We start from the raw sequence: 22,081 nt of genomic DNA on the forward strand, positions 1-22,081 counted from the left end.
TCTTTCATCATCATACAACATCATGATCATCCGTAATCATCCTCTTCACATCACGACTCACAGTTGTTCTCCTTCTTTTACTTCATTCACATAAAATCATGATTATGATCACGATCAATTCATCATTTTCATTCTGCATCGATTCCCGTCGTCTTTACAGTTTACTTAACATTAATGAATCATCTTCTTTAATATACAATACGTATCATTTTTGGCTTCACTATCAAACTAAAGTTCACGACCATAATGAACTTTAGTATTCCATTCTTAATATAATGTCTGCGAGTTGTGGTTTGAGCCTTCAAACAGATACGCGGTAATTTCATTAATCATCATCATCGATTATAATCAATATACATAATCTTATACGTAAAAACCTTTAATAAAAAGAAACCGAGTGTTTGCTTATGTCCACAAAAAGAAAGGAACAGCTCATTAATCCACCCAAATTCCATTTGCTTTAATGATAGCTTTTGTCAATTAATAAGTTCGACATGAGCAAATGGTGGGTCTCAAGCTCTTGATAAAACTTTTGAGTACTATATTAGGAAGAAGATATTATATGTTATTCCAAATTGTGGAACCTTGTAACTAACGAGGCGAACTTGATCCCTCCATAACATAGTCGCCCCACCATAATTTAATTCACTTTCTCTTTAACAAGAAACGTTATCAAGTGACTGAGAATTATATTAGAGATATAGTATGCGAACAGAATAATCAAGAGGGTGGTGGGGTTCGGTGATCTTGCCAATTTCGAACAGAATGATATAAAAATATCAATTATTGAATGGGATTAGCCTTCCTTAATCAAAGGTGAGTTGTAGTAAAAAAGAAAATGAAATCAAGTTTTATTCCCTCAATTCCATCGATGGTATCCTAATAAGAATGAAACAGCTCATAAATATTTGTCAAGTGGGGTTATGTAGTTGGTAATTGTCGGTCATAAAGAAATTTATATCGGCCCACATGCACTAACACTTGTTGCATTATATAATAATGCTCAATATTTCCAAACGGCCAAAAGATAAAGGAGATGGTAGACTTCTTTCATCATGTAATTGTTTTATATCATCAACATAGAGACACAATTGAAATGGTGTAGCTGTTTAGTTACTAACAGAAAAATGAAAAAGAAACTGAGCAGCAGCCCGTTGCCACAGAATTAATGAGAAAGAGAAAAAAATGATTGAAAGGATTAGAGTGGTGGTTCTTCAATGGTGGTGGTAGTTGAGGGTCGATGGTGGTGGTTTCAACGAAGATGAAGGTGTTTTGGTGGTATAGGGTTGGTGAAAGTGATTAGGAAGTAACGGAGGTCATTGTTGATCAAGATAACCGGAGGAGTGGTTGTTATGGTGACGAGCAATAGAAGAATAAAAAGGGGTTTTGATGGTATTCGAAAGTCATAGTGGTTGATGGGGTTTTATTTCGTCCCAGAATTAAAAGAAACGAGTAGCAAACCTGGGGTGTTCGAATGGGTGATGACGTTGAACGGAAACGAAGAACACTAGCAATGATCGTGGTGATTTGGTGAGTTTTGTTTTCATTAAATTCTGTTTTTCTTCCCATTTGGCAATAACTACATGTAGTATATAAACTTTATCAATAATGTAGTAATTCGAATAATTAAAGCAGTGTTCTTGATTGTAATCTAGTGATGGTGGTCGACAAGGAATCAATCAAGAAGTAGAAGACCGAAGTAAGAGAAAAGAAAACGAAAGCAACAGATTCTTCAACCAAGAAGAAGAGTTTAGAAGGAAGAAATAAAAATAGGATAAAGCTGATGTGATTGCTAACTGAATTTCATTATGTGAGTGATTATAGTGATCGATTTGTAACAAGAGGAGACAGGAACAAAAATAGCTATAGTTTGATTGTGATAATTGGGTTGACAAGAAATCAATTAGAAACAGAATAAGAATAAAAACAAAATATAAACAGAATAAGATTGATACTGATTTCGTACGAATGAGATTTTCATATCTTAGGAATTTGTTTTCATCTGATTACCAGAATATAAATATATAAAAAAATACTGATTATTATTAATCGTAATTATACTAATAATAATATTAATGGAAATAATATTAATAATAATAATAAAATAATAATAAGAATAATAAAAATAATGATAATAACAATATTATTAATGATAATAATAATAAATTTTATTATTAATAATAATACTAAATATGATAATCATATTAATGATATCGATGTTAATATTAATATTAATAATAATAATAGAAGTAATAAGTATAACATTTATATTTTACTTGTAATTAAATCTAATATACTAATATTACATTTTACTAATTATGTAATATTTGATACTTGTATAATATTTATACAATTTATATTTATTACAGTATATATATAATATTAATTATATATAGAAATCATATACATGTATACATAGATTCATTTTAATATCATATTTATATATATTCATTTTACAAATTTAATCTTATTGATTAATTTATATTTTATTATTTCACATTATATATATATATATATATATATATATATATATATATATATATATATATATATATATATATATATATATATATATATATATATATATATATATAAACATATATTCATATTTAGGTATATATACATATGTATAAGCACATTTATTTTCAAACAATTGTTTGTGAATCGTCAGGAACAGTCAAAGGTCAAATGAATATAAGAAATAGTTCAAAAATTTTAGGACTCAACATTACAGACTTTGTTTATCGTGTCGGAATCATAACAAGATTAGGTTTAAATTTGGTCAAAAATTTCTGGGTCGTCACATCTAGGACATGAGATATTGAAGAGTACCACGAGGTAGCGGTTTTATAAGCGAATCAGCAAGTTGATCCGTCGTTGATAAATGTGTAACCCTTATGCTCTTGAGTTGAACTTGCTCCTGAATAAAGTGATAAGCGAGAGCTAAGTGTTTCATACGTGAATGAAAGACGGGATTAGCACTTAGTTGAGTGGCACCCAAATTTTCACAGTAGACGACATGCCTAGTAGACGGAGGTAACCCCATTTCACGTAGAAGATTAGATAACCATAATACCTCAGAAGTAGTTGCCGCAACTACTTTATATTCGGTTTCTATAGAAGATTGAGAAATGAATTACTGCTTCTTAGATTACCAACTAATCGAATTGCATCCAAAGAAAACAATATGACCCATGGTTGACCGATAATCATCTTAGTTACCTCCCCAATCGGTGTCGGAGAATTCTTGCAAAGTTAGAGAAGATTTACAATGTAATGTTATCACGTAATCCAATGTACCAACTAAGTACCTCAAGAGTCGTTTTAATGCATTCTAAGACGTGCATGCATAATTGTGATAACCTGTTTATGGTGAATGCAACTTCGGGCCGAGTGAGAGTGAGATATTGCAAACCACCAACTAGCATACGATGATGCAGTAACCTATAAGTAATTTGAATAGTTCGTTCCACAGAGAGAAATTTAATCAAGACTTTAAAAACTAGTAATTATCCTAGGAGTTTAATAAAAGAGGTTTGGAATGTATTTTAATTGACGCAAATAAAACAAAGAAATCGAATTACCAATAAAGAGAAAACGTTGTCTACTTGAATGGTTCACTATCGATATGGATTGTTGCAATTATAACCGATTGTTGTGTCCTTAATATAGCCTTATGACTTCTCACAAAGACCAAATCAATTAAAGTTAGTAAACGCACATAAACTTTCTTCAAAAGATTAAACTATATTTGATAAAACTAATGAGACTTGATTTGGAGTAAACTCACGTAAAATCCTAACTATAACAATCACTTGAAATAGTTACACGATTATGTAATTCACAACTCTTTCAATTACCAATTAAATTAATGACACAATCACTTGAAATCAATTATCTAATTGTCTAGATCACCTAGGTGTTGAAGCATATATTGCATCTCAATTTAACTCACATTAAATGATTAACAACCTATGTAATTGAATTAAGAATATAGAACATGCATAACAATGGTTCTTTAATCACACACGATTAATTTAAATCACAAGACATTAAATCCATATGATAGAACAATTTAATATCTCAAGTTTCACATTCAAGTAAACACACAAAAGATTTAGCCTAGCATATTAAAGTTGCAAGAAAAAAAGTAATAATAAAAACGAGAAGCATTCATGATTACAATGATAAAATTAATGAAGAAATCTAGTACCGAAAGTAATAAATGATGGAATAAAATAGATTGCTGCAATAGTCTTCAATGAATAGCTGGTAGTCTTCAAAACCCTCACAAATTTGTAGCTCAAAAACTGCGTAACCCTATTAGGATGAAAACCCGTGTATTTATAGCAGGCAAAGAATTTAGCAAACATACACAGGATCGCGGTCGGGATCAGGGGATCACGACCGCGATCGGCTTCTTTAATCGAGACCGCGATTGTGGTATCGTGACCGTGATTCGCTGTTCCCAAAAAATCTTAAGTTCTGCCATTGTATCACGACCGCAATCATGTCTATCGCGACCGCGATTGCACTCAGCTTCAGAAATTCTTCATTTTTTCGCGATTAAGCTTAATTTGAGCTTATATGAAGCTAAAACTTTGTCGGAACCAACCAAAAAATTAAACTAAAGACCTCTCGAGCTAAAGTCATCATTTTCTCTCAAATATCCGCAAAAGCCTTCAAGTCTTCGCAAAAACAATTAAGACCCGATATCGCGATATAATATATGTATAACTGGTGCAATGTCAAATCCCCCACACTTGAACCTTGTTTGTCCTCAAGCAAGTCTATCTTCAAATAATGTCAACTAATGTAGAAATAAACATACTCGGACAAGTCTTCAAAAAGTATAGAATCAATACATACCGATATCATATTCAAAAGCAATAAATCCATATCATGTAGTCTTCAACACAACAAGCACAGGGTTCAAGCCTTCAACTAAGATCAATCTTCCACAAACAAACTCATGATTACCCAAAAGCTTCAATACCCAGAATCAAGAACACCACGTACGGAACCAAGAAAAATTTGGCCTTACGAAAACAAGACCTTTAGAAAACCATTTTTGCATTTTAAGAACGGGAAAACTAGTTAAGGTTTTACACAAAACAAGATTTTCGGAAATTTATGGTTTTTAAAGGCTGTGTGCTTTCAAAGCCATCCCAGTTTTGGGACAGCCGCACGGGTAACTGCCAACCCAGTATATCATCTAGGATGAACTACCTCTCGTTCGAAGGCGATGGAAAGACAACTTACCTTGGGTGTAAATATTTCGGGGGGTCTATTGCACGACACCTAAAAGACTTTACTTTCAAGCAATGGTCTTGTAAATCTCAACTTAACTTGTCAGACTTTACTTACAAGCTTCGAAAGACTTTACTTCCTAAGAACAACATGGGAGGACTCGATTCCCCCGGAAGTGTTTAACACTTATTTGATTTATTTAAGGTCCTTAGACCCCACTTCACACACATATAGCTTTTATACTAATTTTAAGAAAATGTAGGAAGCAGATACTACATTTCTGTATTTGAAAAGGGTACCACGGCTTTTGACCATGGCGTGTGTTGTCTAGAAACACTAGCACGAAGTCATTGCTCTTCATCAAGAAGGCAACACAGGTTGAAGCTCAAGTCTCCTCTTCCCACAGTACGATACATCGGTGTAACACATCGTGAAATGATGCATTAACCAATGTCAGTATAAAATGATGTAGATTAGGAAGTCTCCTACACCAAGTAAGACGGGCATTCGGAAGACTTAACTTCCTTTATGGTTGGACTTGAATCATCCTACAATTTGGGTTTTTTAGAACCCTGGAAGACTTTGCTTCCTTATTACACACACTTACGCAAAAGAAAATGCAAAACGACAAAATTATTGAGGTACCAACACAATTTAACGTACAAAAGTGATAACATTTGCTTAAATACAAAACTACACTTGGCTTTTTAACGAGTCAAAATTTTTAAAATTTCCCCAATTTTTCAACAATTTAGTCAAAAATAAGACTCAAGCCAAGTGTATTATATCTGCGAGAATTTATATCTCTCTCCCCACACTTAAGATCATGTAATGCCCTCATTTACATGAAATCATATAATTCAAATATAAATTCGAGAGGACAATAGAGTGAATGGGAAAAACATAACCGGATGTTGAGCAATATAATCGCGAAACGGAGTGACAGATGGCTCTGCACTGATGTCCATTCCTCGATTGTCATCACATTATGGTACCTGCAATGTTTACACGAACAAAACACAAAAAGAAAAATATTTTTTTGAATTTTTCAAATTTTTAGGTTTTGTAGTTTTAAAACTCACGCATAATACAATATATACAAGGATATACATTGTGGAAGTTTATTAATAAGTCTTGTACTAGACTCCACCTCCTTCTCAACTGATGCCCAGATGGTATGCGGCTCCATCCTTCAACCCACGGGAATAGGGATGGCAATGGGCGAAAAAAAACCCGTGAACCGCGGGTACCCGTGCCCGTGACGGGCGGATATTTATAAAAAAATGTACCCGCGGGCACGGGGCGGGTGAAATTTTGTACTCGTTGGCGGGTCGCGGGCGGGTCGCGGGTATCTAATACCTGTCGCGAGTAAAACTCGACCCATCAATCCGTGATGCCCGTTTTAGCTGCATGTGGGTATACCTGTTTACCCGCATACATTTATTTAATTATATAATATATATTTTAAGTTTTTAACGAATTTTCATAATTATTCACAGGTTTACCGGCGGGTAGTTGGTATCCGCAATTAAAAATTAGTTCAAGTGCACATTTTATAAACCCGCGGGTAGCGGGTACCTGTGGGTCGCGGGTACGGGCAGAAAATTTTACCCGTTGGCTGGTAAACGGGTACCCGCGGGTAAGGAAAAAAATTTTGGCGAGCGGGTCGCGGATATTAAGTATTCGTGCCTGTTACCCGCGGGTGCCATCCCTACACGGGAACCACCACTAACACTACCATCACCAATCATACTTAACAACCAATCATCGGCAGCTCTTGACTCCCTAGTCAACTCTCTTAACTTTTCTTTCTCTTTCTCCGATAAATTAGACACTAACCAGAGTCTAACATTCTCATCCTTCTCACTCATAGCTTTCTTAACCCGCCCGAATAACCTTTTCATATATCTATCAACAACACTATCATCGGGTGGATTAACTACGAGTTTCTCTTTAACAACTCTACCCCCACACTTAGGCTTTTTACTAGTCTCAGTTTCAACATTAGCAATTTCACTACTAGTAAGCACATTCACAGAATAAACGGGTGTGCGTGGTGTTTAACACTAAACTTTGTGTGAAAACTCAAAGTCTTACCTCTATCCCTCAAAATCAATTACAAGTTCTCCAGTCAGTTAATGCACCTGTAGTTGCTAAAAACGGTCTACCTAAAACAATTGGCACAACCTTATCCTCCGGCATATCAACAACCACAAAGTCTGATGGGAACTCTAATTCACGTATTATAACCAACAAATTTTCAGCAATCCCTATGGGTTTACTAATAGACTGGTTAATCAATCTAACTCCAGTATTAGTCGACTTAAGCTCATTCAAACCCAAACGTGAATAAACAGACAAAGGCATAAGATTGATATTCGCACCTAAATCAGTTAAACACCTAAAAATTTCAGAGTCATCAATCCTAAAGGGCACTATGAACGACCCGGGATCACCTATCTTTGGTGGCATATCACTCATCTTCAAAATAGCAACACATTCGGCTTCAAGAAACGTGGAGGATGCCTGCTCATGCTCACCCTTCTTTGCCATTAAATCTTTTTAAAAATTTCCCATAATTGGGCATACCTACAAGAACATCAACCAAAGGTACATGCACACAAATTTTATCATTAGTATTAATAGACTTACAAATAGTGTCCTTTGGTTGCTCGGATGGAATAGCTCTCGGATATGGAATGGGCAGCTTGTAAACTTTCAATTTAGTTGAAGGTTTCACCTCTTCTTCCACTTCAATCTCATCAACACTAAACTTAGGAGACTCGGTAGTCTCAATACTCTTTACCTCTGACTATTGATTACCTGAATTATAAGAACTCTCCGTCATCAAACTCATTAAATAATTACATACGCATGTGTTATATCACTAACTCGGATCCAACCGTCTTCACCATTATGAGTATAAGTCAAGAATAACCTCATCGGAATCATAACCCTCAAAGCTAGAAATAGCATTCACCTGCGAATAATTAGAAACTTGAGGATCTTTATTCTTCACATCACTTCGGTTGTTATTAGTCAAGATTGTTCGGGGTGGCCCATTATTGTTCGGATTAGTTTGCGTATTCGAAGGGAGAGCACCCGGTGGTCTCGCTTTTAGCGATTGAGCTATACGCACTACATCCCGTTCGAAATTCTGTATCGAGACCTGCTGACTTCTCACTTGCTGCTTTGCCGAATCACTATCTTGCCTCAAAGCCGTGATGCTTTCATCAGTCTTTATTATAAAAACTCGTAATAACTCCTCTAATGAAGCAACATTATCCACATACGACTAATTCTGATTTCGATTAACGAACCCCGGTGGTCCGTTCCTTTGATAACCCGAACTACCTCCTTTGTACTGATTATTGTATTGATTACCCAAGTAGTTCACCCGTTCTTCCATAGTTGCCTGATTACAATCCTTTGTAAGATGTAGTCCTTATCATAATTCACAACCTACCTTCATAGCTTGCATCTCCTTAGTCATCGATTCCATTTGTCTTTTGATAGATGATAGTTGTGCTTTAACTTAAGCGAGTTCATCACTAGTTTCGGTACTAGCAACATGAGAAAATCAAGAAACATCCATCTCTAGGTGCCAATCATATGAGTGCGTAGCTGTTTTGGAGATGATGTTGTAAGCTTCATCTGGAGTCTTTTTCATCAAAGAACCACCTGCAGCAATATCCATTTCTTTCCTTGTCGGCACATTAACACTGTTATAAAATATCTGGACCTTATTAAAATTGTTCAACCCGTGTTGAGGACAATTTCGAAGCATTTTACTGAACCGTGTCCATGCATCATAGAGTGTCTCGTTTGACTTTTGAACAAAGTGATTAATGTCACTCCGTAATTTCGCGACCTTCAAATAGATAACCGTTTCTGCAACTTGGGCAATCTTGAACAAATTACAGATGCTTTTGAAGGATGGAAGATGCTCGAATGCATCCTCTTTCGGTGTACCCATGAACTGGCACTGGTGAGTTATCATATTCAGAATGTGCCCCTTAACCTCGAAATCTGTGTTAAGTACCTGTTGTCTAATGGTATGTCCATTACCAGCCCTCGTGGCTTTCATCATTGCTTCCATGGATTGACCTTGCTCTGGTTCACCCATTGTATCTTCTTCCTTCTTGATATATTCGAAATCCGAAATATAAAAAGGTAATTCAGAGAAACCTTCGGCGAAACGACATGAGGGTTTCAGAGGAAACAACAACGGTGGAAACCCCAATTCGAACACCAACTTAAACCCCAACTACAAGGGTACCCTACCACAATGCAAGAGGTGCTACAAGCACCATACTGGGTATTGTAACGTTGTTTGTGAAAAGTGCCAGCGGACTGGACATATCGATAAAGACTGCAAGGTCACCACCCTGAATGTGAAGGCGAACCCCAATGGACCAGAAAAGTGCTACGAATGTGGACAGACGGGCCATTTCAGAAATACGCGTTCCAACAAAAGAAAGGACGACGGACCACCCCGTGGTAGAGTGATAATGCTAAAAACGAACATATATTTCATAGCATTATTTCTCAAGAAAGACAAGATTTTAGTTGCAATTGTTCTATTTACAAGTGATATTCGTTTAAATAATAAAAGGTCAAGACAAAAGATAGATTCGACGAATTGAAGACGCAAACGACCAAAAAGCTCAAAAGTACAAAATACAATCAAAGAGGTTCCAATTATTGATAAGAAACGTCTAAAATGACAAGAGTACAAGTTACAAAATGCAAAGTACAAGATATTAAATTGTACGCAAGGACGTTCGAAAATCCGGAACCGGGACCAGAGTCAACTCTCAACGCTCGACGCAACGGACTAAAAATTACGAGTCAACTATGCACATAAATATAATATAATATTTAAATAATTCTTAAAAATTATTTATATATTATATTTATATTTAAATACCGTCGGCAAATTAAAAGACAAACTTGTGTGAGCTGGTTTTATGAACTCCGCGACTTGCAGAGTTTGTAGTGAAAAAAGGCCGTGACTCGCGGAGTCCCCAATTCTGAAACTGCCTATAAAAGCCAACGCATTCGACGAGTTTTAAATATCCATATATATCAATCTCTCTATCATATACGTAAATATATATATATATATATATATATAATTTATATTTTAATTTTAATTTCTAATAATAAGGGTATGTTAGCGAATGTTGTAAGGGTGTAAGTCGAAATTCTGTCCGTGTAACGCTACGCTATTTTTAATCATTGTAAGTTATGTTCAACCTTTTTAATTTAATGTCTCGTAGCTAAGTTATTATTATGCTTATTTAAAACGAAGTAATCATGATGTTGGGCTAATTACTAAAATTGGGTAATTGGGCTTTGTACCATAATTGGGGTTTGGACAAAAGAACGACACTTGTGGAAATTAGACTATGGGCTATTAATGGGCTTTTTATTTGTTTAACTAAATGATAGTTTGTTAATTTTAATATAAAGATTTACAATTGGACGTCCCTATAAATAACCATATACACTCGATCGAACACGATGGGCGGGGTATTTATATGTATGAATAATCGTTCATTTAACCGGACACGGGAATGGATTAATAGTCACTAGAATTATTAAAACAGGGGTGAAATTATGTACAAGGATACTTGGCATAATTGATAACAAAGTATTAAAACCTTGGGTTACACGCAGTCGATAACCTGGTGTAATTATTAAACAAAGTATTAAAACCTTGTTACAGTTTAAGTCCCCAATTAGTTGGAATATTTGACTTCGGGTATAAGGATAATTTGACGAGGATACTCGCACTTTATATTTATGACTGATGGACTGTTATGGATAAAAACCAGACGGACATATTAAATAATCCAGGACAAAGGACAATTAACCCATGGGCATAAAACTAAAATCAACACGTCAAACATCATGATTACGGAAGTTTAAATAAGCATAATTCTTTTATTTCATATTTAATTTCCTTTATTTTATATTTAATTGCACTTTTAATTATCTCATTTTTATTTATTGTTATTGTATTTAATTGCACTTTTAATTAACGCACTTTTTAATTATTGTATTTTATTTCATCGCACTTTTATTTATCGCAATTTCCTTATCGTTATTTACTTTACGCTTTAAATTAAGTTATATTTATTTTTATTATTTTACATTAGGTTTTAACTGCGACTAAAGTTTTTAAAATCGACAAACCGGTCATTAAACGGTAAAAACCCCCTTTATAATAATAATATTACTTATATATATTTGTATTTTTATAAATTAAAACTAATATAGCGTTAAGCTTTGTTTAAAAGATTTTCCCTGTGGAACGAACCGGACTTACTAAAAACTACACTACTGTAGATTAGGTACACTGCCTATAAGTGTTGTAGCAAGGTTTAAGTATATCCATGATATAAATAAATAAATATCTTGTGTAAAATTGTATCGTATTTAATAGTTTTTCCTGCTAAAATTTAATAGTATTTTATACCCCTTAGCTTTAACATCAAGTATTTTTGGCGTCGCTGCCGGGGACCAATCTAGCTTAAAAGCCGGAAGCGCAACGCTAATATAAAAAAAAATATTTTTATTTTTAGTTTACTTTTATAAAAATACGTTTTTGTAAAAATACGTTTTAAATATTTGAAAATATAAAAAGAAAAACAAAAATATAAATATTTTTAAGAGTTTGTTAAATATTTAAGTTTTATAAAGTTTCTTTATTTTTATTTTATAAAAATATAAGTTTTATTTAAATATTTAGTGTTTATTTAAAACATAAAATCAAAAACCGAAAAAAAAATATTTATAAATTTATTTTTAAGATTTTTATTTATAAAATTATAAGTATCTTTATTTTTATTTTAGTTTTTAAAATATAAGTTTTATTTATATTTTAATTAAATTAAAAACAGAAAAATAAAAAAATATAAATATTAAAAACCGAAACCTGTCAAACGAAAGCACCTTATCTGAAATTTCAAACCCCGCGACTCGCGGAGTTTGTTGCCAGGTGGAACCGCAACTCGCGGAGTTTACCCTGACGCGCCTGACAGAACCCTAATCAGCATTTAATACGGAGTTTATTATTATTATTATTATTATTATAAAAACCCTAATTAGGTTTTGTTAATTAATTAATTTAGTTTAGTTTTAATTATTTTATATATTTAGTTTAATTAGTTTAATTAAATTGTAAAATTAATAGTTTTAATAAATAAATAATATAAAAATAATATTTTTATAAAAATTGTACATTTTTATAACTTTTAGTGTATTTTTATATTTTGTCCCTTTTTATTCGTTTTAGCGTAACTTTTGTATTTTTCGCTCGTGTTTAATTTTAAGTCATAGTTTTTGCCATAATTATTTTTATTTCTAGATTTTTAGGCCTTGCCGTAAAATTCCTTAAGTGCTTTTTCTTTAGACTAAGATTTAGGTACTTTAGAATTTTGCGACGCCTTTTTAAGTTTTAGTACCTTTTTAAGTTATTGCCATTTGGGATATAGTTTTTCTTGTAAGCTTTAATATTTTTAGACGCAACTTTTAATGTCTAGTTTTTAGTTCTTTTTTAAGTTTTGACGCATTACTTTCTTATTTTTATTTTTCGACGCCTTTTACCTATGTATCAATTATCACTCCAATTAGTAATCTCAATTTGCAATTTTAATTTTAAGTTAGTGATAGTAATAAGATTGGGTTAGTCGAGTGTTTTAAAGTTTTATAGTCTTTTTCTTTTTCTTTCTTATTTTTCGACGCCTTTTATTTTTCAACCCTTTTCTTTTTCGACCTTTTTCGACGCGCTCTTTTTCTTTCTTATTTCTCGCCATTCTAGTTTTAGGACATAGATTTTTATTCTAGTTCTTCTCTATATTTCTTTAAATTACGAAAATTTATTTTAAGTGGTTAAATTGATAGACATTAAAATTTTCTGGTTCGTAGTAATAGTTGGATTTGTACGTGGACCGGGTTATTGGAGCCAAACAGTACTCAATTATATTGAGACCAAACGAATCCTTCCCCTCTGCTGCATCTTTTGGCTATTCGAAACATGGGCAAAATCAGAAAAGTCTATTAATTGGATAACTTATATAATTTTTCTTTCCTTTTAAAAACTAATAGGATATTCAGTGAATGCACCGAGCAAGACGTTCACCACCTTTTGTACGTTCACCACCTGTAACTCGATCAAGACATCTATCTAATATTACCGCCGTCGATTTTTCTTTAGAATCGTCATCCAGTCGACCAAGTACTCCAATTCAAATTTCCGATAATCCATTTTTTGAACCCGACCTCACAATTGAGAATCCGGAGAATATTCAGGGACGATTCATAGATCCTGAACCATTAATTTTTCCTCCGGAACCACCAATCATTCAAACAGAGATTGTTGAGGAACGAACCATTAAATCAGAATCCTCTAGTGATTCAGATTCAACAAATTCAATTATGGAGAATCTGGAACCTTTAAGTATGGAAGACCGAATGCGAGCTAAACGCACTGGCCAAGGTCACGCAATTACTCATCCTGACATTAATGCGCCAGATTATGAAATCAAAGGACAAATTCTACACATGGTAACTAATCAATGCCAATTTAGTGGTGCGCCGAAGGAAGATCCAAATGAACATCTTCGTACCTTTAATAGGATCTGCACACTATTTAAAATCCGAGAAGTTGAGGATGAACAGATATATCTCATGTTATTTCCCTGGACTTTAAAGGGAGAAGCCAAAGATTGGTTGGAATCGTTACCTGAAGGGGATATTGATACATGGGACGTTTTAGTTGAAAAATTTCTTAAACAATTCTTTCCGGCATCTAAAGCCGTAAGACTTCAAGGAGAAATTGTTACGTTCACACAAAAACCAAATGAAACTCTATATGAGGCATGGACCAGATTTGGAAAGTTATTGAGAGGATGTCCGCAACATGGTTTAGACACTTGTCAAATAGTACAAATATTCTACCAAAGATGCGACATCACTACAAGGAAAGACATCGATATAGCAGCTGGTGGTTCTATTATGAAGAAAACCGAAACTGATGCTTATAAAATTATTGATAACACTGCTTCCCACTCACATGAGTGGCACCAAGAAAAAGATATCGTTAGATCATCTAAAGCAGCTAGAGCCGATTCTAGATATGACTTAGATTCCATTTCCGCAAAGATAGATGTTGTCGAGAGACGAATGGAAAAGATGACTAAAGATATTCACTCAATACGAATTAGTTGTGAGCAGTGTGGAGGACCACATTTGACGAAAGATTGTCTCAGTATTGAACTAACAATGGAACAAAGAGAGAATGTTTCATATCTAAACCAAAGGCCTGGAAATAATTATCAGAATAATTATCAATCGCCAAGACCAATTTACAATCAAAACCAGAATTATAACCGAAATATTCCATACAACAACCAACAAGGTCCAAGTAATCAACAAGTATCTAATAATACTTACAACCAGCAAAGACCTAATTTTCAAAACAAACCACCACAAACTGATGATAAAAAGCTGAATTTAGAAGATATGATGATGAAGCTAGTTGAAACTCAAACACAATTTTTCACATCTCAGAAACAAACCAATGAACAAAATGCTCAAGCATTTAGAAATCAACAAGCTTCTATTCAAAATTTGGAACAAGAAGTAAGTAACCTAGCAAGGTTAATAGGTGAAAGAAAACCGGGAAGTCTACCTAGTGATACAAATGCTAACCCCCGGAATGAAACAGCTAAAGCCATTACCACAAGAAGTGGTACAACACTTAAACCACCTGAAATACCTGTAATTTCTGATGAAGCTATTCCTACTCCACAAGAACCACAACCTGAACAATATAAGGAAACAGAACCGGTAGTTGAAAAGGTTAATGAAGATAACACAGTTAAGGCTAAACCTTATGTTAAACCATACCAACCACCACTTCCTTACCCGAGTAAAATGAAAAAAGAGAAACTTGAAGCCGAGCAATCCAAATTCTTGGATATGTTTAAACAGATAAACGTAAATCTTCCTTTCATTGATGTAATTTCAGGAATGCCTAGATATGCTAAATTTCTGAAAGATTTAATCACAAATAGAAAAAAAAATGGAAGAACTCTCGGCCGTTACTATGAATGCTAATTGTTCAGCAGTACTGTTGAATAAGATACCAGAAAAATTATCTGATCCAGGAAGTTTCACAATTCCATGTTTTTTGGGTAGTCTTAGTTCAATAGAAGCATTGGCAGATTTAGGTGCTAGTATAAATTTAATGCCGTATTCACTATACACTAAACTAGACCTTGGAGAATTGAAACCAACACGAATAAGCATACAACTAGTCGATAGATCAATAAAATATCCTAGAGGGATAATGGAGAACATGCTAGTTAAAGTTGTTACTTTAGTATTTCCAGTAGATTTTGTTGTTCTGGACATGGAAGAAGATTCTCAAGTTCCTCTCATATTAGGAAGACCATTCTTAAACACGGCTAAAGCAATGATAGACGTGTTTGGTAAGAAACTGACCCTAAGTATAGAGGACGAGAGTGTTACCTTTTCAGTTGATAGAGCAATGCAACAACCACAATCTGCAGATGATACATGTTATTATATTCAAACTATAGATTCACATGCAGAATTGTTAGAAGAATTTCCAGAATTACAAGGAACAGGAGAATGTTCTTTAGGAGAAGGAACTGAACCAATTGATGAAACTGAAATGTTAGCTACACTAATAGCTAATGGATATGAACCAACAACAGAAGAAATTCAAATGCTAAAAGAAGAAGACAGATATCGATATAAATCATCGATAGAAGAACCTCCGATATTAGAGTTAAAGCCACTTCTAAACCATTTGGAATATGCTTATTTACATGGTGAATCTGAATTACCTGTAATAATATCGTCTTTTCTTACTGAAAATGAGAAATCACAACTCATTTCTGTGTTAAAAGCTCATAAACCAGCCATTGCATGGAAAATTCATGATATTAAAGGAATAAGTCCTTCGTATTGCACACATAAAATCCTTATGGAAGAAGGTCATAAAACGTATGTGCAATGCCAACGAAGACTAAATCCTAATATGCAAGATGTAGTTAAGAAAGAAATTATTAAACTGCTAGATTCATGTTTAATTTATCCAATCTCTGATAGTCCATGGGTAAGCCCAGTTCAATGCGTGCCTAAGAAGGGTGCCATGACTGTCATTACAAATGAGAAAAATGAGCTTATTCCTACTAGGACTGTAACAGGATGGCGTGTGTGTATTGATTATAGAAAATTAAATGACGCCACCAGAAAAGATCACTTTCCCTTACCTTTCATTGATCAAATGTTGGAAAGATTAGCCAGAAATAGTTACTATTGTTTTCTTGATGGTTTTTCCAGATATTTTCAAATTCCAATAGCACCCGAGGACCAAGAGAAAACCACGTTCACGTGCCCTTATGGTACTTTTGCTTACAAACGCATGCCATTTGGACTTTGCAACGCCCCTGCAACCCTTCAAAGGTGCATGATGGCGATTTTTCACGACATGATAGAAGAATCATGGAAGGTTTCATGGATGACTTTTCAGTCTTCGGTGATACATTTGAATCATGTCTAGTTAATCTGGAACGAATGCTTATTAGATGCGAACAATTAAATCTAGTACTTAATTGGGAGAAATGCCATTTCATGGTTAAAGAAGGCATCGTTCTTGGACATAAAATTTCAAAGGAATGAATTGAAGTGGATAGAGCTAAAGTAGATGTAATTGCTAAACTTCCACATCCTACCAATGTTAGAGGAGTTAGGAGTTTTCTAGGGCATGCCGGTTTTTACCGACGTTTCATAAAAGATTTTTCTAAAATTGCCACTCCTATGAATAAACTCCTAGAAAAGGATGCCCCATTTATCTTTTCAGATGAATGCATCAAATCTTTTAATATTCTTAAAGAGAAACTCACTAATGCGCCGATCATGATAACACCAAATTGGAATCTACCGTTTGAACTTATGTGCGATGCAAGTGATTTTGCAATGGGAGCCGTTTTAGGACAAAGGATTGAAAAATGATTTCAACCTATATATTATGCTAGTAAGACGTTACAAGGAGCACAAACAAATTACACAACTACTGAAAAAGAACTCCTTGCTATTGTCTTTGCTTTTGATAAATTTCGTTCATATCTCGTTCTAGCAAAAACGGTGGTCTATACCGACCATTCTGCTCTTAGATACCTATTTTCGAAACAAGATGCCAAACCAAGATTAATCCGTTGGATCTTACTCTTACAAGAATTCGATATTGAAATCCGAGATAAAAGAGGAGCAGAAAATCTCGCCGCTGATCATCTTTCTCGTCTTGAAAATCTTGAATTAGAAGTTCTAAATGAATCGGCCATACAAGACAACTTTCCTGATGAATATCTATTGAAGATAGATTATAATGAAATTCCATGGTTTGCAGACTATGCAAACTACTTAGTTTGTGGATTTCTTGAAAAAGGATTGTCATACCAAAAACGAAAGAAATTCTTTAGTGATATAAAACACTATTTCTGGGAAGATCCACATCTGTTTAAAAGTTGTCCAGATGGAATAATACGCCGATGTGTATTCGGAAATGAAGCTAGTAAAATCTTAAACCATTGTCACACATGACCAACAGGAGGGCATTATGGGCCTCAACTCACAGCAAGAAACTTTTACGATGCTGGATTCTATTGGCCTACAATTTACAAAGACGCACACCTTCTTTGCAAATCCTGTGATGCTTGTCAAAGGGCCGGAAAAATAAGTCAACGTGATGAAATGCCACAGAATGTCATTCAAGTATGTGAAGTATTTGACATTTGGGGTATTGACTTTATGGGTCCATTTCCAAAATCTCATAATAATCTATATATTCTCGTAGCCATTGATTATGTATCTAAATGGGCGGAAGCACAAGCTCTCCCAACTAACGATGCACGAGTTGTAGTCAACTTTTTAAAACGTCTTTTTGCAAAGTTTGGAACACCGAAAGCTTTAATAAGTGATCGGGGAACTCATTTTTGTAATAATCAACTTGAGAAAGTTCTCAAATGATATGGAGTAACTCATAAAATCTCCACCGCATATCATCCACAGACAAGTGGACAAGTTGAAAATACCAACCGAGCTTTAAAACGTATTCTTGAGAAAATCGTAGGATCAAATCCGAAGGAATGGTCCATAAAATTGGAGGATGCACTCTGGGCTTTTAGAACAGCCTACAAAACTCCAATTAGAACCAAACCTTTCAGACTCGTTTATGGAAAAGCATGTCATCTTCCAGTAGAAATTGAACACAAAGCATTTTGGGCTTTGAAGACATGTAATCATGATTTACATGAAGCTGGACGTCTACGGTTAAGTCAATTAAATGAATTAGAAGAATTAAGACATGAAGCATACAAAAATTCGTTAATCTATAAAGAAAGAACGAAGAAATGGCATGATAAAAGAATCAGAAGTTCAAAAGAATTTAAAGAAGGAGACATAGTTCTTCTTTTCAATTCACGATTCAAGCTATTTCCTGGAAAATTGAAATCAAGATGGTCTGGACCATTCATAGTCAAAAGAGTTTTCCCATACGGAACAGTAGAGTTAATAAATTCAAATGGGATTGAATTTAAGGTTAATGGTCACATAGTTAAACATTACATAGATAGTCCGATGGAATTTGACAACGAAGTTAATCACAATTTCGATACCACATCTAACTAAGTGTGGGGAGAATCAAGTCTTTAAAGGATAATATGTATTTCTGTTAGAGTTAGATTTTCTATTTTCGTGTAGTTCTCGAAAATGGAACCCGAATGGTCTTTCCCTAGCAGACCCTAAAGAACTAGTCTTCTCCCCCCATTCTGAATTTTTATTTTTTTTAGGTTTTTACGAAATGAAGACTTCTTGTGAATTAAACCATGGTCTAATGCTACACGCTTTGATCACTAAACGTAATAATGACACACTTCTAAGTGAAATAGTATCATTAATCAGAGGTAAATTGGACGGTGTAAGAAAAGAATCCAGATGCGAAGATAATAAGTTACAATTTGGTAAAGGAAAATCAAAATCCGCAGCAAAAAGAAGAGCACGACACCTTGAAAAATGTCACAAATGCGGAAAATGGTCACACGAAGGTAAATGTTCAAATAATCAAACCTATTCAAACACCGAATTTGTTACTTTATGCAGAGATGGACCGTTCATATGTTTAGAAGAAAAAATATTAAATGCTCGAGGTTACGCCTATGTAGCCATGGAAAACCAATTAGTCCGACTATCTTATGAGTGGACTAGAGCATATCACTAAGAAATATATTTCACAGGTAAGTTTGTACAGTTTTCATTTTTTATTTTTATTTTTATTTTTAACCTTTTGATAATAAACGCTAATTTGTTCGCTATAAAGTATTAAATTGGTATTCGATGAAATTAGGTCTTGCGACCGAAATTATTGATATCATACAAAAATTTATTACATCACTGTGAAATTTAACGTTTATTCTTAAGGTATAAATATCTTTAATCAATCAACCCAAAATATTTCAAAAATTCGTCATGAGTTAAATTAGGTCATGGAACCGAAATTACTTTACCGAAAAGAGGGGCGCATATTATTGATAATATTTGATTGATTAAAGTGGGATAAAAGCCAAAAAGATTTTTAATTTTATTTTTACTTTGTTTTTAAAATTAATATTAAAATAATATTGTAAACTTGTTAAAATTAAATCAATATATTTAAAATTGTAAATATTTGAAAAATTAATATTTTTAATATAAGTTTGTATGTATAAAAACAAAAATATAATTTAAGTTTGTGTGAATTTTTAATTTTATGCATTTTAAATTTAAGTTTGGTGTGAATTTAAAAACAAAAATTTACTTTATTTCGCTAAGTTAAAAATATGATTTTTAAAATTCGTCGTGAGTTGAAGACTAGGTCGTTGAACCGAAATTGCTTTACCCGAGGGAGGGACGAGAACTTTTATTATCATTATTTTTAATCTTATTGAATTAAAGTATGCCAAAAACATTAAAAAACCCAAAAATCTTTGCTTTTAAAACCGCACTTTAAATAGACAAATTTTAAAATTTTGTCGAGGGACGGACTAGGACATCGATCCGAAACGACCTCATTCTAAATAACAAGGGAAACAAATTTTTAAAATTAATTAATATTCGTTTTATAATTTAAAGATTTAGAGAAAAAAAAAATTAAACACCGCGACTCGCGGAGTTTAAAAGGGAGGAATACCGCAACTCACGGAGGATGAAAAATCCAGAAAAAAATAAAATGCAGAACAGATCAGTCAACACACTCCACAGCCACAAAAACTGCGAAAATACACACGAAAATACATCACAAATTCGTACTTTTTCACCATTTTTCATCAAATCTTTCACAAAATCATGTTGAGAAGGATGCTATCAAGGAATTACTCAAGAAAAACGGTAAATTTCTACACCTAAACACCATTTAATCTGAAAATTAGTGTTCTTGAGCAAATTTATACCCAATTCGATTTTGATGCTTTTTAGTGTAATTATACTTAAATTGCTTATGTATTGTGCTTGTATAACCTAGATTGATGCTATTTAACATGATTAGAAGCCTTAAACTTCAAATTTTGAGTAATCTAGGGTTTGTGTTCTTGAGCAATTTGGGGCTTTTTGATATAAACAGGTTATGGCCGATTTTTGTCATGAATTATTGCAAAATTAAGTAGTGTAACATGTTTAGGTAGTTAAATGATCCAAACTTTGAGCCTAAACATGATTTTTGAAAATTAAAGTGGACTTTTTCAAGTCTAAAATTCATGAACTTGATTTTTGAGAGATAATGCCATTTGAAACTTGTTTAATTGCTAATAATGATTATTTTGACATGTTATTTGAGTTGAATGCTTATGAACTTGGCGAACATTTTCGTATATGCTTCTTTGAAAAAGTGTAGATTTGATAAAAATATGAAAATGAGCATAAGTTTGATATAAATTAAACATGTCATTGTAATTATTTTGATTGATGATTTTGCTGACACTAATGCATATTTGGATGCACAAAAATTGTGTTTGATGTGTTTTGCAGACTGAAAGGGGTGAATCTTCATCCCAAGCTCGCATTGCTCCTCCTGAGAATGCGGAACAACAGGATGTTGATAACCATTACAAACAAGATATACCTCATCCAGTTATGACATTTTCAGATATGCACGTGGAAAATTTGCACCCGAACTTGAGAATAGACAGACGTTGGATAGATTATCCAAAATATCAAAGGAGCTTGCACACTCTTCATTCTAAAGCTGTTGAAGTACCTAGGATCATAGAATGGGAACTGTTAGAAGCCGTAGGATTGGCCGAACGGATTAGAGAATTACTTACACAGAGGTATGGTAATTCTACTTTTAACGATTGGGTACGATTATTCAACATGCGTAGACCTGTATATAAAGTATGGTGTGAAGAATTATTGTGTAGTATAGAAATAAATGATCGGGTAGCTAGTTTAACCGATCGAACTTTTATTAGATTTTTGTTAGGAGGTTCGATGCGCCACATGTCTCTACTAGACATGGCTCAGGCCTTACGTATATATACGCCTGAGGAGCTAGCATCTGCCGATTGTCGAGGGTTGATATTAAATGGTAGGAAGATTGATGAAAATTTTGATACGCATGGTGTATGGAGTCAAATGACTAGCCATCACCGATTTAAAGGGGGAAATTACTCTTATTTGGATATAGATAGAGCTGAGTTAAGAGTAATTCACAGGTTTCTAGCGAACTCGATTACACAGCGAGGTAAAAATAAGGAAAAGG

The sequence above is a fragment of the Rutidosis leptorrhynchoides genome, chromosome 3, assembly GCF_046630445.1.
Source record: "Rutidosis leptorrhynchoides isolate AG116_Rl617_1_P2 chromosome 3, CSIRO_AGI_Rlap_v1, whole genome shotgun sequence".
Taxonomy (NCBI): domain Eukaryota; kingdom Viridiplantae; phylum Streptophyta; class Magnoliopsida; order Asterales; family Asteraceae; genus Rutidosis; species Rutidosis leptorrhynchoides.